General features: G+C 38.5%; 1 non-coding gene across 1 annotated transcript; it reads left to right on the top strand.

Moving 5' to 3' along the window:
• Positions 1–11,719: 11,719 nt before the first annotated feature.
• On the top strand, positions 11,720–11,827 carry LOC112699691 (small nucleolar RNA R71). Its single transcript, XR_003152634.1, has one exon. It is a non-coding gene; the product is annotated as a small nucleolar RNA R71 (small nucleolar RNA).
• The last annotated feature ends 1,745 nt before the right edge of the window (positions 11,828–13,572 follow it).

Raw genomic sequence — 13,572 nt, 5'->3', positions numbered from 1 at the left:
AAAGTCTGTCTGGAATGCAAGCTGCACCAGGCAGTACTAAGGATGCTTCATCTGAAGAAGAAGCTTATGATCCTGAGAACCCTTCAATGGAAGAGGTGAATTACATGGGAGAACTCTATGGAAACACCTATAATCCTTCATGGAGAAATCATCCAAATCTCTCATGGAAGGATCAACAGAGACCTCAACAAGGTTTCAGCAACAATAATGGTGGAAGAAACAGGTTTAGCAATGGCAAGCCTTTTCCATCATCTTCTTAGCAACAGACAGAGAATTCTAAGCAGAGCCACTCTGACTTAGCAACCATGGTCTCTGATCTAATCAAAACCACTCAAAGTTTCATGACTGAAACAAGGTCTTCCATTAGAATCTTAGAGCCACAAGTGGGTCAGCTGAGTAAGAAAGTTACTGAACTCCCTCCTAGTACTCTTCCAAGCAATACAGAAGAGAATCCAAAAGGAGAGTTGGTGGACGAAATTGTGATCCTCAAAGTTGGTCTCTTTGTATTTGTATGAAATCAAAAATACCCCAAAGAGATCATGGTGTGATAAATTGGGATCTTAATAATCCCTGGTGTGATCATAACCCCGTTCAACTTAACCAGCAAGTGTACTGGGTCATCCAAGTAATACCTTACGTGAGTAAGGGTTGATCCCACAGAGATTGTTGGTATGAAGCAAGCTATGGTTACCTTGTAAATCTCAGTTAGGCAGATTAAATAGTTTTGGGTTTCGAAAATTAATAATAAATGGAAAATAAAAAGGGATAGAAATACTTATGTAAATCAATAGTGGAAATTTCAAATAGGCGTATGGAGATGCTGTGCTCCTCTTGAATCTCTACTTTCTTATTACATTCATCCAATCCTTCTTACTCCTTTCCATGGTAAGTTGTACGTAGGGCATCACCGTTGTTAATGGATACATCCCATCCTCTCAGTGAAAACGTTCCTATGCTCTGTCACAGCACGGCTAATCATCTGTCGGTTCTCAATCAGGTTGGAATAGAATCCCTTGATTCTTTTGCGCTTGTCATCACGCCCAGCCTTCAGGAGTTTGAAGCTCGTCACAGTCATTCAATCCCAAAATCCTACTCAGAATACCATAGACAAGGTTTAGACTTTTCGGATCCTCATGAATGCCGCCATCTATCTAGCTTATACCACGAAGATTCTGTTGGGGAATCTAAGAGATATGCGCCCGGCCTAAAGTAGAACGGAAGTGGTTGTCAGTCACGCACGTTCATAGGTGAGAATGATGATGAGTGTCACGGATCATCACATTCATCAAAGTTAAGTGTAACGTATATCTTGGAATAAGAATAAAAGAGAAATTGAATATAAAGTAATAGTAATTGTATTGAAACTTGAGGTACAGCAGAGCTCCACACCCTTAATCTATGGTGTGCAGAAACTCCACTGTTGAAAATACATAATTGAAAGGTTCAGGCATGGCCGAATGGCCAGCCCCCTGAATGATCAAAAGACCGAATGATCAAAGACTAAAACAGTCAAAGATTAAACTGTCAAAAGATGTCTAATACAATAGTTAAATGTCCTATATATACTAGACTAGCTACTAGGGTTTACATGAGTAAGTAATTGATGCATAAATCCACTTCCGGGGCCCACTTGGTGTATGCTTGGGCTGAGCTTGATCTATCCACGAGCTGAGGCTTTTCTTGGAATTGAACTCCAAGTTATAACGTGTTTTGGGCGTTCAACTCCGGATCATGACGTGTTTCTGGCGTTTAACTCCAGACAGCAGCATGTACTTGGCGTTCAACGCCAGGTTACGTCGTCAATTTCCGAATAAAGTATAGACTATTATATATTGCTGGAAAGCTCTGGATGTTTACTTTCCAATGCCTTTGAGAGCGCGCCATTTTGAATTCTGTAGCTCCAGAAAATCTATTTGGAGTGCAGGGAGGTCAGATTCCAACAGCATCAGCAGTCCTTTTGTCAGCCTTTTTCAGAGTTTTGCTCAAGTCCCTCAATTTCAGCCAGAATTTACCTGAAATCACAGAAAACACACAAACTCATAGTAAAGTCTAGAAATATGAATTTAACATAAAAACTAATGAAAACATCCCTAAAAGTAGCTTGAACTTACTAAAAACTACCTAAAAACAATGCCAAAAAGCGTATAAATTATCTGCTCATCACAACACCAAACTTAAATTGTTGCTTGTCCCTAAGCAACTGAAAATCAAATAGGATAAAAAGAAGAGAATATACTATAAATTTCAAAATATCAATGAATATTAATTCTAATTAGATGAGCGGGACTTGTAGCTTTTTGCTTCTGAACAGTTTTAGCGTCTCACTTTTTCCTTTGAAGTTTAGAATGATTGGCTTCTCTAGGAACTTAGAATTTCGGATAGTGTTATTGACTTTCCTAGTTAAGCATGTTGATTCTTGAACACAGCTACTTATGAGTCTTGGCCGTGGCCCTAAGCATTTTGTTTTCCAGTATTACCACCGGATACATAAATGCCACAGACACATGACTGGGTGAACCTTTTCAGATTGTGACTCAGCTTTGCTAGAGTCCCCAGTTAGAGGTGTCCAGAGCTCTTAAGCACACTCTTTTTGCTTTGGATCATGACTTTAACCATTCAGTCTCAAGCTTTTCACTTGGACCTTCATGACACAAGCACATGGTTAGGGACAGCTTGGTTTAGCCGCTTAGGCCTGTATTTTATTTCCGTGGGCCCTCCTATCCATTGATGCTCAAAGCCTTGGATCTTTTTTACCCTTGCCTTCTGGTTTTAAGGGCTATTGGCTTTTTCTTTTTCTTTCTATTTTTTTCGCCAGTTTTTTTTTTCGCAAGCCTTTGCTTTTTCACTGCTTTTTCTTGCTTCAAGAATCAATTTTATGATTTTTCAGATCATCAATAACATTTCTCTTTGTTCATCATTCTTTCAAGAGCCAACAGTTTTAACATTCATAAACAACCATATCAAAAGACATATGCACTGTTCAATCATTCATTCAGAAAACAAAAAGTATTGTCACCACATCAATATAATTAAATTAAATTCAAGGATAAATTCAAAATTTATGTACTTCTTGTTCTTTTGAATTAAAACATTTTTCATTTAAGAGAGGTGAAGGATTAATGGATTTTATTCATAGCTTTAAGACATGGTTACTACATACTAATGATCATGAAGTAGAGACACAAAATATAGATAAACATAACATAGAAACCGAAAAACAGAAAGAAATAAGAACAAGGAATGAATCCACCTTAGTGGCGTCTTCTTCTTGAAGGACCAACAATGTCCTTAAGCTCTTCTATGTCTCTTCCTTGCCTTTGTTGCTCCTTCCTCATTGCTCTTTGATCTTCTCTTATTTCATGGAGAATGATGGAGTGCTCATGATGTTCCACCCTTAATTATTCAACATTGTGGCTCAAATCTTCTAAGGAAGTGTTGAGTTGTTCCCAATAGTTGTTGGGAGGAAAGTGCATCCCTTGAGGCATTTCAGGGATTTCTTGATAATGAGTTTCCTCATGCATCTCTTGAGAACCGTGGAGGGTCTCTCTTGCTTGCTCCATCCTCTTCTTGGTGATGGGCTTATCCTCTTCAATGAGGATGTCTCCTTCTATGATAACTCCAGCTGAGTAACATAGATGGCAAATAAGGTGAGGAAAAGCTAGCCTTGCCATGGTGGAGGACTTGTCGGCTATTTTGTAGATTTCATTGGAGATGACCTCATGAACTTCTACTTCCTCTCCAATCATGATGCTATGAATCATGATGGCCCGATCCACAGTAACTTCAGATCGGTTGCTAGTAGGAATGATGGAGCGTTGAATAAACTCCAACCATCCTCTAGCCACAGGCTTGAGGTCCAGTCTTCTTAGTTGAACTGGCTTGTCTTTGGAGTCTCTCTTCCATTGAGTTCCTTCCACACATATGTCCATAAGGACTTGGTCCAACCTTTGATTAAAGTTGACCCTTCTTGTGTAGGGGCGTTGCATCATGGGCAAGTGAAACGCCAACCTCACATTTTCCGGACTAAAATCTAAGTATTTACCCCGAACCATTGTGAGATAATTCTTTGGATTCGGGTTCATACTTTGATCATGGTTCCTAGTAATCCATGCATTGGCATAGAACTCTTGAACCATTAAGATTCCGACTTGTTGCATGGGGTTGGTTAAGAATTCCCAACCTCTTGTTCGGATCTCATGTCGGATTTCTGGATACTCATTTTTCTTGAGCTTGAAAGGGACCTCAGGGATCACCTTCTTCTTTGCCACAACATCATAGAAGTGGTCTTGATGGCTCTTAGAGATGAATCTTTCCATCTCCCATGACTCGGAGGTGGAATCTTTTGTCTTCCCTTTTCCTTTTCTAGAGGATTCTCCGGCCTTAGGTGCCATTGATGGTAATGGAAAAACAAAAAGCTTATGCTTTTACCACACCAAACTTAAAATATTGCTCGTCCTCGAGCAATAGAAGAAAGAAGAGAAGAAGAAGAAGAAGAAGAGAATATGGTAGAGAGAGAGAGATGTAGGTTCGGCCAAGGTGAAGAAGAGGGGGTTGTGGTTTGTGAAAATGAAGTAGAATGGAAGGGTATATATAGGGAGAGGGGGGAGTGTATGTTCGGCCATTTAGGGTGGGAATGGGTGGGGAAATGGTTTTGAATTTTTGAAGGTAGGTGGGGTTTATGGGGAAGAGTGGATGAATGTGAATGGTGAAGGGGGTGATTGGGAAGAGGAATTGAGGTGATTGGTGAAGAGTGTTGGGAAGTGTGACATGGGGAAGAGTAATCACAAAAATAGGATTAGGAGGTAAGGTGGGAATATAGTAGGTAGGGATCGTGTGGGGTCCACAGATCCTGAGGTGATCCTGTGGGGTCCACAGATCCTGAGGTGCCAAGGAATTCCATCCCTGCACCAAATAGGCATGTAAATTGCCTTTGCACACCATTATGGCATTTAAACGCCGTGTGGTGTACATTCTGGGCGTTCAACGCCCATGTAAAGCATGTTTCTGGCGTTGAATGCCAGTTTCATGCTTGTTACTGGCGTTCAGCACCAGCTTTTCCTCTTAGGCACATTCCTGGCGTTCAACGCCAGAATGTTGCTTGTTTCTGGCGTTCAGCACCAGGTTGATGCTCTGTTCTGGCGTTGAACGCCAGCCAGATGCTCCTTACTGGCGTTGAACGCCAGCCTGTGCTTCCTCTAGGGTGTGATTTTTCTTCTGCTATTTTTTTATTCTGTTTTTAATTTTTCTATTTTTTTCGTAACTCCTCATGATCATGTACCTAATAAAACATAAAATAACAATAAAATAAAAATTAGATAAATAAAATTGGGTTGCCTCCCAACAAGCGCTTCTTTAATGTCAATAGCTTGACAGTGGCTCTCATGGAGCCACAAGGTGATCAGGTCAATGTTGTATAGTCCCAACACCAAACTTAGAGTTTGGATATGGGATCTTAACACCAAACTTAGAGTTTGGTTGTGGCCTCACAATACCAAACTTAGAGTTTGACTGTGGGGGCTCCTCTTGACTCTGAACTGAGAGAAGCTCTTCATGCTTACTCTCTTTTGTCACAGAGGGATGGCCATGTGCCTTAAACACAAGGTAGTCCCCATTCAATTGAAGGACTAATTCTCCTCTGTTGACATCTATCACAGCTCCTGCTGTGGCTAGGAAAGGTCTTCCAAGGATGATGCATTCATCCTCTTCCTTCCTAGTGTCTAAGATTATGAAATCAGCAGGGATGTAAAGGCCTTCAACCTTTACTAGCACGTCCTCTACTATTCCATAAGCTTGTCTCAATGAATTGTCTGCCAATTGTAATGAGAACAAGGCAGGTTGTTCCTCAATGATCCCCAGCTTCTCCATTACAGAGAGTGGCATAAGATTTATCCCTGACCCCAGATCACACAGAGCTTTTTCAAAGGTCATGGTGCCTATGGTACAAGGTATTAAGAACTTGCCAGGATCTTGTCTCTTTTGAGGTAAAATTTGCTGAATTCAAGTATCTAGTTCACTAATGAGTAAGGGAGGTTCACTTTCCCAAGTCTCATTACCAAACAACTTGGCATTCAGCTTCATGATAGCTCCTAGATATTGAGCAACTTGCTCTCCAGTCACATCTTCATCCTCTTCAGAGGAAGAATAGTCTTCAGAGCTCATGAATGGCAGAAGGAGATTTAATGGAATCTCTATGGTCTCTATATGAGCCTCAGATTCCTTTGGATCCTTAATAGGAAACTCCTTCTTTGTTGAGAGACGTCCTAGGAGGTCTTCCTCACTAGGATTTTCGTCCTCCTCCTCCCTTGTGCATTCGGCCATGTTGATTACATCAATGGCCTTGCACTCTCCTTTTGGATTCTCTTCTGTATTGCTTGGGAGAATACTGGGAGAAGTTTCAATGACTTTCTTACTCAGCTGGCCCACTTGTGCCTCCAGATTTCTGATGGAGGATCTTGTTTCACTCATGAAACTGAAAGTGGCCTTTGATAGATCAGAGACTAGATTGGCTAAATTAGAAGTGTTTTGTTCAGAATTCTCTGTCTGTTGCTGAGAAGATGATGGAAAAGGCTTGCTATTGCTCAGCCTATTGCGTCCACCATTGTTAAAGCCTTGTTGAGGCTTTTGTTGATCCTTCCATGAGAAATTTGGATGATTTCTCCATGATGAGTTATAGGTGTTTCCATAAGGTTCACCCATGTAATTAACCCCTGCCATGGCAGGGTTCTTCAGAAGCTGCCTCTTTAGTACTGTTGGATGCATTTTGCCATCCATTCAAACTTTGAGAGATCATGTTGACCTGTTGAGTCAACACTTTGTTCTGAGCCAATATGGCATTCAGAGTATCAATTTCAAGAACTCATTTGTTCTGAGGTATCCCATTATTTACTAAATTCCTCTCAGAAGTGTACATGAATTGGTTGTTTGCAACCATATCAATGAGTTCTTGAGCCTCTTCAGGCGTTTTCTTTAGGTGAATTAATCCACCTGCAGAATGGTCCAATGACATTTTCGAAAATTCAGATAGACCATAATAGAATATATCTAATATGGTCCATTCTGAAAACATGTCAGATGGACATCTTTTGGTCAGCTGCTTGTATCTTTCCCAAGCTTCATAGAGGGATTCACCATCTTTTTGTTTGAAGGTTTGAACATCCACTCTCAGCTTGCTCAGCTTTTGAGGAGGAAAGAATTTATCCAAGAAGGCAGTGACCAGCTTATCCCAGGAGTCCAGGCTATCCTTGGGTTGTGAATCCAACCATATTCTAGCTCTGTCTCTTACAGCAAAAGGGAAAAGCATGAGTCTGTAGACTTCAGGATCAACTCCATTCGTCTTTACAGTCTCACAGATCTGCAAGAACTCAGTTAGAAACTGATAAGGATCTTCAGATGGAAGTCCATAAAACTTGCAGTTTTGTTGCATTAAGGCACTAGCTGAGGTTTCAGCTCAAAGTTATTGGCTCCAATGGCAGGAATGGAGATGATTCTTCCATCAAACTTGGACATTGGTTTTGTGAAATCACCAAGCATTCTCCTTGCATTATTATTATTTTTGGCTGCCATCTCCTTCTCTTGTTCTAATATTTCTGAAAGGTTACCTTTAGATTGTTGTAACTTAGCTTCTCTTAATTTTCTCTTCAGAGTCCTTTCAGGTTCTAGATCAATTTCAACAAGAGTGCCTTTATCCTTGTTCCTGCTCATATGAAAGAGAAGAAAACAAGAAAAGAAGAGGAATCCTCTATGTTACAGTATAGAGATTCCTTTATGTTAGTAGAAAAAGAAAGGGGAGAAGAGTGCAGAAGAGTGGGTTCGGATATTTAGAGGGAGAGGGGTGAAGAGAAGTGTTAGTAATTAAATAATTAAATAGAATAAGAAAAGAGAGGGGAAATTTCGAAAATAATTTTGAAAAAGGGGTTAGTAATTTTCAAAAATTAAAGATAAGATAAGATTAAAATTAAAATTTAAAACAAAAGAATTTTTTTTGAAAAAGAGATGAGATATTTTCGAAAATTAGAGAGGGAAAAGTAGTTAGGTGGTTTTGAAAAAGATATTAAAATCAAATTTTGAAAAGATAAGAAGATAAGGAGTTAGATAAGATATTTTGAAATCAAATTTTGAAAAAGATAAAATTTTGAAAAGGAAAAGATATGTTTAAAAAAGGATTTAATTTTAAAATTTAAAATTACTTACTTCACTAACAAGAAACTTCAAGATAAGATTCTAGAACTTAAAGACTGAACTTTTCTTAACAAGAAAGTAACAAACTCCAAATTTTTGAATCAATCACATTAATTGTTAGTGTAATTTTGAAAATATGATATAAAGATAAGAAAAAGATTTTGAAATTATTTTGAAAAAGATTTTTGAAATTTTCGAAAAATAGAAAAAAATGAAAAAGATATGATTTTTGAAAAAGATTTTGAAAAGATAAGATTTTTAAAATGTAAAATTTGACTTGACTTGTAAGAAACAACTATTTTTAAAAATTTTTTTGACTAAGTCAACTCAAATTTCGAAAATTATGAGAAAAATAAGGAAAAGATATTTTTTTTATTTTTGAATTTTTAATTATGAGAGAGAAAAACACAAATATGACCCAAAACATGAAAATTTTGGATCAAAACACAAGATGCATGCAAGAACACTATGAATGTCAAGATGAACACCAAGAACACTTTGAAGATCATGATGAACATCAAGAACATAATTTTGAAAAATTTTTGATGCAAAAAAACATGCAAGACACCAAACTTAGAAATCTTTAATGCATGGACTCTAACAAACGAAAAATGCATATGAAAAACAACAAACAACACAAAACAAGAAAACATCAAGATCAAACAAGAGGACTTATCAAGAACAACTTGAAGATCATGAAGAACACTATGAATGCATGAAATTTTTGAAAAATGCAAGAAAAATTTTTAAAAGCATGCAATTGACACCAAACTTAAAAGTCGACTCAAAACTCAAACAAGAAACACAAAATATTTTTTGTTTTTATGATTTTCTAATTTTTTTGTATTTTCTTTTATTTTTTTCGAAAATATTCTTTGAAAAAAAACGAAAATTAAAGAAAAATTTTTGAAAACTTTTTGAAAAGAAAATTACCTAATCTGAGCAACAAGATGAACCGTCAGTTGTCCATACTCGAACAATCCCCGGCAACGGCGCCAAAAACATGGTGGACGAAATTGTGATCCTCAAAGTTGGTCTCTTTGTATTTGTATGAAATCAAAAATACCCCAAAGAGATCATGGTGTGATAAATTGGGATCTTAATAATCCCTGGTGTGATCATAACTCCGTTCAACTTAACCAGCAAGTGTACTCGGTCATCCAAGTAATACCTTACGTGAGTAAGGGTCGATCCCACAGAGATTGTTGGTATGAAGCAAGCTATGGTTACCTTGTAAATCTCAGTTAGGCAGATTAAATAGTTTTGGGTTTCGAAAATTAATAATAAATGGAAAATAAAAAGGGATAGAAATACTTATGTAAATCAATAGTGGAAATTTCAGATAGGCGTATGGAGATGTTGTGCTCCTCTTGAATCTCTACTTTCTTATTACATTCATCCAATCCTTCTTACTCCTTTCCATGGCAAGCTGTATGTAGGGCATCACCGTTGTCAATGGCTACATCCCATCCTCTCAGTGAAAACGTTCCTATGCTCTGTCACAGCACGGCTAATCATCTGTCGGTTCTCAATCAGGTTGGAATAGAATCCCTTGATTCTTTTGCGCTTGTCATCACGCCCAGCCTTCAGGAGTTTGAAACAGTCATTCAATCCCAGAATCCTACTCGGAATACCATAGACAAGGTTTAGACTTTCCGGATCCTCATGAATGCCGCCATCTATCTAGCTTATACCACGAAGATTCTGTTGTGTTTAAGGCTCAAGGATATCCATCTGTAACCATGGAGAGGAAGCATGAAGAGCTTCTCTCAAAACAGAGTCAAACAGAGCCCCCACAGTCAAACTCTAAGTTTGGTGTTGGAGGCCACAACCAGCTTCTAAGTTTGGTGTTGAACCCCACATTCAAACTCTAAGTTTGGTGTTGGGAGGTTCCAACATTACAAGTTGGTTGTGGGGGTTCAACACCAAACTTAGAAGTTGGTTGTGGCCTCCCAACACCAAACTTAGAGTTTGACTGTGGGGGCTCTGTTTGGCTCTGTTTTGAGAGAAGCTCTTCATGCTTCCTCTCCATGGTTACAGAGGGATATCATTGAGCCTTAAACATAAGGGATTCTTCATTCACTTGAATGATCAATTCTCCTCTGTCAACATCAATCACAGCCTTTGCTGTGGCTAGGAAGGGTCTGCCAAGGATGATGGATTCATCCATGCATTTCCCAGTCTCTAGGACTATGAAATCTGTAGGGATGTAATGGTCTTCAACTTTTACCAGAACATCCTCTACAAGTCCATAAGCTTGTTTTCTTGAATTGTCTGCCATCTCTAGTGAGATTTTTGCAACTTGCACCTCAAAGATCCCTAGCTTCTCTATTACAGAGAGGGGCATGAGATTTATGCTTGACCCTAGGTCACACAGAGCCTTCTTGAAGGTCATGGTGCCTACTGTACAAGGTATTGAGAACTTCCCAGGGTCTTGTCTCTTTTGAGGTAATCTCTGCCTAGTCAAGTTATCCAGCTCTTTGGTGAGCAAAGGGGGTTCATCCTCCCAAGTCTCATTACCAAATAACTTGTTATTTAGCTTCATGATTGCTCCAAGGTTCTTGGCAACTTGCTCTTCAGTGACATCTTCATCTTCTTCAGAGGAAGAATACCCATCAGAGCTCATGAATGGCAGAAGTAAATTCAATGGTCTCAGTGTGAGCCTCAGATTCCCATGGTTCCTCATTAGGGAACTCATTGGAGGCCAGTGAACATCCATTGAGGCCTTCCTCAGTGGCGCTCACTGCCTCTTCCTCCTCTCCAAATTCGGACATGTAGGTCACGTTAATGGCCTTGCACTCTCCTTTTGGATTCTCTTCTGTATTGCTTGGAAGAGTGCTATGAGGGAGTTCAGTAATTTTCTTACTCAGCTGACCCACTTGTGCCTCCAAGTTTCTAATGGAGGACCTTGTTTCAGTCATGAAACTTTGAGTGGTTTTGATTAGATCAGAGACCATGGTTGCTAAGTCAGAGTGGCTCTGCTTAGAATTCTCTATCTGTTGCTGAGAAGATGATGGAAAAGGCTTGCCATTGCTAAACCTGTTTCTTCCACCATTATTGTTGTTGAAACCTTGTTGAGGTATCTGTTGATCCTTCCATGAAAGATTTGGATGATTTATCCATGAAGGATTATAGGTGTTTCCATAGGATTCTCCCATGTAATTCATCTCTTCCATTGAAGGGTTCTAGGATCATAAGCTTCTTCTTCAGAGGAAGCGTCCTTAGTACTGCCTGGTGCAGCTTGCATTCCAAACAGACTTTGAGAAATCATATTGACTTGCTGAGTCAATATTTTGTTCTGAGCCAATATCGCATTCAGAGTATCAATCTCAAGAACTCCTTTCTTTTGATTCGTCCCATTGTTCACAGGATTCCTTTCAGAAGTGTACATGAATTGGTTATTTGCAACCATTTCAATCAGTTCTTGAGCTTCTGCAGGCGTCTTCTTTAGATGAAGAGATCCTCCAGCAGAACTATCCAATGACATCTTGGACAGTTCAGACAGACCATCATAGAAGATACCTATGATGCTCCACTCAGAAAGCATGTCAGGAGGACACTTTCTGATCAATTATTTGTATCTTTCCCAAGCTTCATAGAGGGATTCACCTTCCTTTTGTCTGAAGGTTTGGACTTCCACTCTAAGCTTACTCAATTTTTAAGGTGGAAAGAACTTTGCCAAGAAGGCATTGACTAGCTTTTCCCAAGAGTTCAGGCTTTCTTTAGGTTGTGAATTCAACCATATCCTAGCTCTGTCTCTTACAGCAAAAGGGAATAGCATAAGTCTGTAGACCTCAGGGTCAACCCTATTGGTTTTGACAGTGTCACATATTTGTAAGAACTCAGCTAGAAACCGATGAGGATCTTCTAATGGAAGTCCATGAAACTTGCAATTCTGTTGCATTAGAGAAACTAATTGAGGCTTAAGCTCAAAGTTGTTTGCTCCAATGGCAGGGATAGAGATGCTTCTCCCATAGAAGTCGGGAGTAGGTGCAGTAAAGTCACCCAGCACCTTCCTTGCATTGTTGGCATTGTTGTTGTTTTCGGCTGCCATGTCTTCTTCTTTGAGGATTTCTGTTAGGTCCTCTACAGAGAATTGTGCTTTAGCTTCTCTTAGCTTTCGCTTCAAGGTCCTTTCAGGTTCAGGGTCAGCCTCAACAAGAATGCTTTTGTCTTTGTTCATGCTCATATGAAAGAGAAGAAAACAAGAAAATATCGAATCTTCTATGTCACAGTATAGAGATTCCTTGATGTGTCAGAGAAAACAAAAAATAGAAGGAAGAGGTAGAAGAATTCGAACTTATCAAGAAAGATGGAGTTCGAATTGTGCATTAAAGAAGAGTGTTAGTCCACAAATAGAAGGATGTGAGAAAAGGGGAAGAAATTTTCGAAAATTAAGTAAAAGATTTTAAAAACATTTTGAAAAACACTAATTGATTTTCGAAAACTAAGAGTGGAAAAGAAATCAAGTGATTTTTGAAAAAGATTTTGAAGTTAGAAATCAAAAAGGTATGATTGAAAACTATTTTGAAAAAGATGTGAGAAGAATATATGATTGAAAAGATATAGTTTTAAAAAGATATGGTTGAGAAGATATGATTTGAAAAACAATTTAAAAAGATTTGATTTTAAAAACTAATGACTTGGCTAACAAGAAAAGATATGATTCAAACATTAAACCTTTCTCAACAGAAAAGGCAACATACTTGAAATGTTGAATCAAATCATTAATTGTTAGCAAGTATTTTTGAAAAAGGAAAGAAATTGATTTTGAAAAAATTTGATTGAAAAGATTTGATTTGAAAAAGATTTGATTTTGAAAAATTTTGAAAACCTGAAAAAAAATTGGCATTAAAAACAAAATCTTCCCTCTTGTGCCATCCTGGCCTTAAACGCCCAGAATGGTGCACATTCTGGCGTTTAACGTCCAAAACTCACCCCTTTTGGGCGTTAAACGCCCAGCCAGGCACCCTGGCTGGCGTTTAAACGCCAGTTTTCCTTCTTCACTGGGCGTTTTGAACGCCCAGCTTTTTCTGTGTAATTCCTCTGCAGTATGTTCTGAATCTTCAATTCTCTGTATTATTGACTTGAAAAGACAAAAATTAAAAATTTTTTGGATTTTTAATAATGAGGAATAATCAAAATGCAACTGAAATCAAATAAACAATGCATGCAAGACACCAAACTTAAAAGTTTGTATACTATTGACACTAACAAGTTGAGAATGCATATGAGAAACAACAAAACACTCAGGACAAGAGAATTTAAACATCAGAGCAAGTAAATCATCAAGAACAACTTGAAGATCACTGAAGACACATGAAAAATGCAAGAAGAACAGAAACATGCAATTGACACCAAACTTAAAATGAGACTAGTGTCTCAATAAGAAAC

The sequence above is a fragment of the Arachis hypogaea genome, chromosome 6 (assembly GCF_003086295.3).
Source record: "Arachis hypogaea cultivar Tifrunner chromosome 6, arahy.Tifrunner.gnm2.J5K5, whole genome shotgun sequence".
NCBI classification, from domain to species: Eukaryota; Viridiplantae; Streptophyta; class Magnoliopsida; order Fabales; family Fabaceae; genus Arachis; species Arachis hypogaea.
This window is presented reverse-complemented; position numbering and strand designations above follow the sequence as displayed.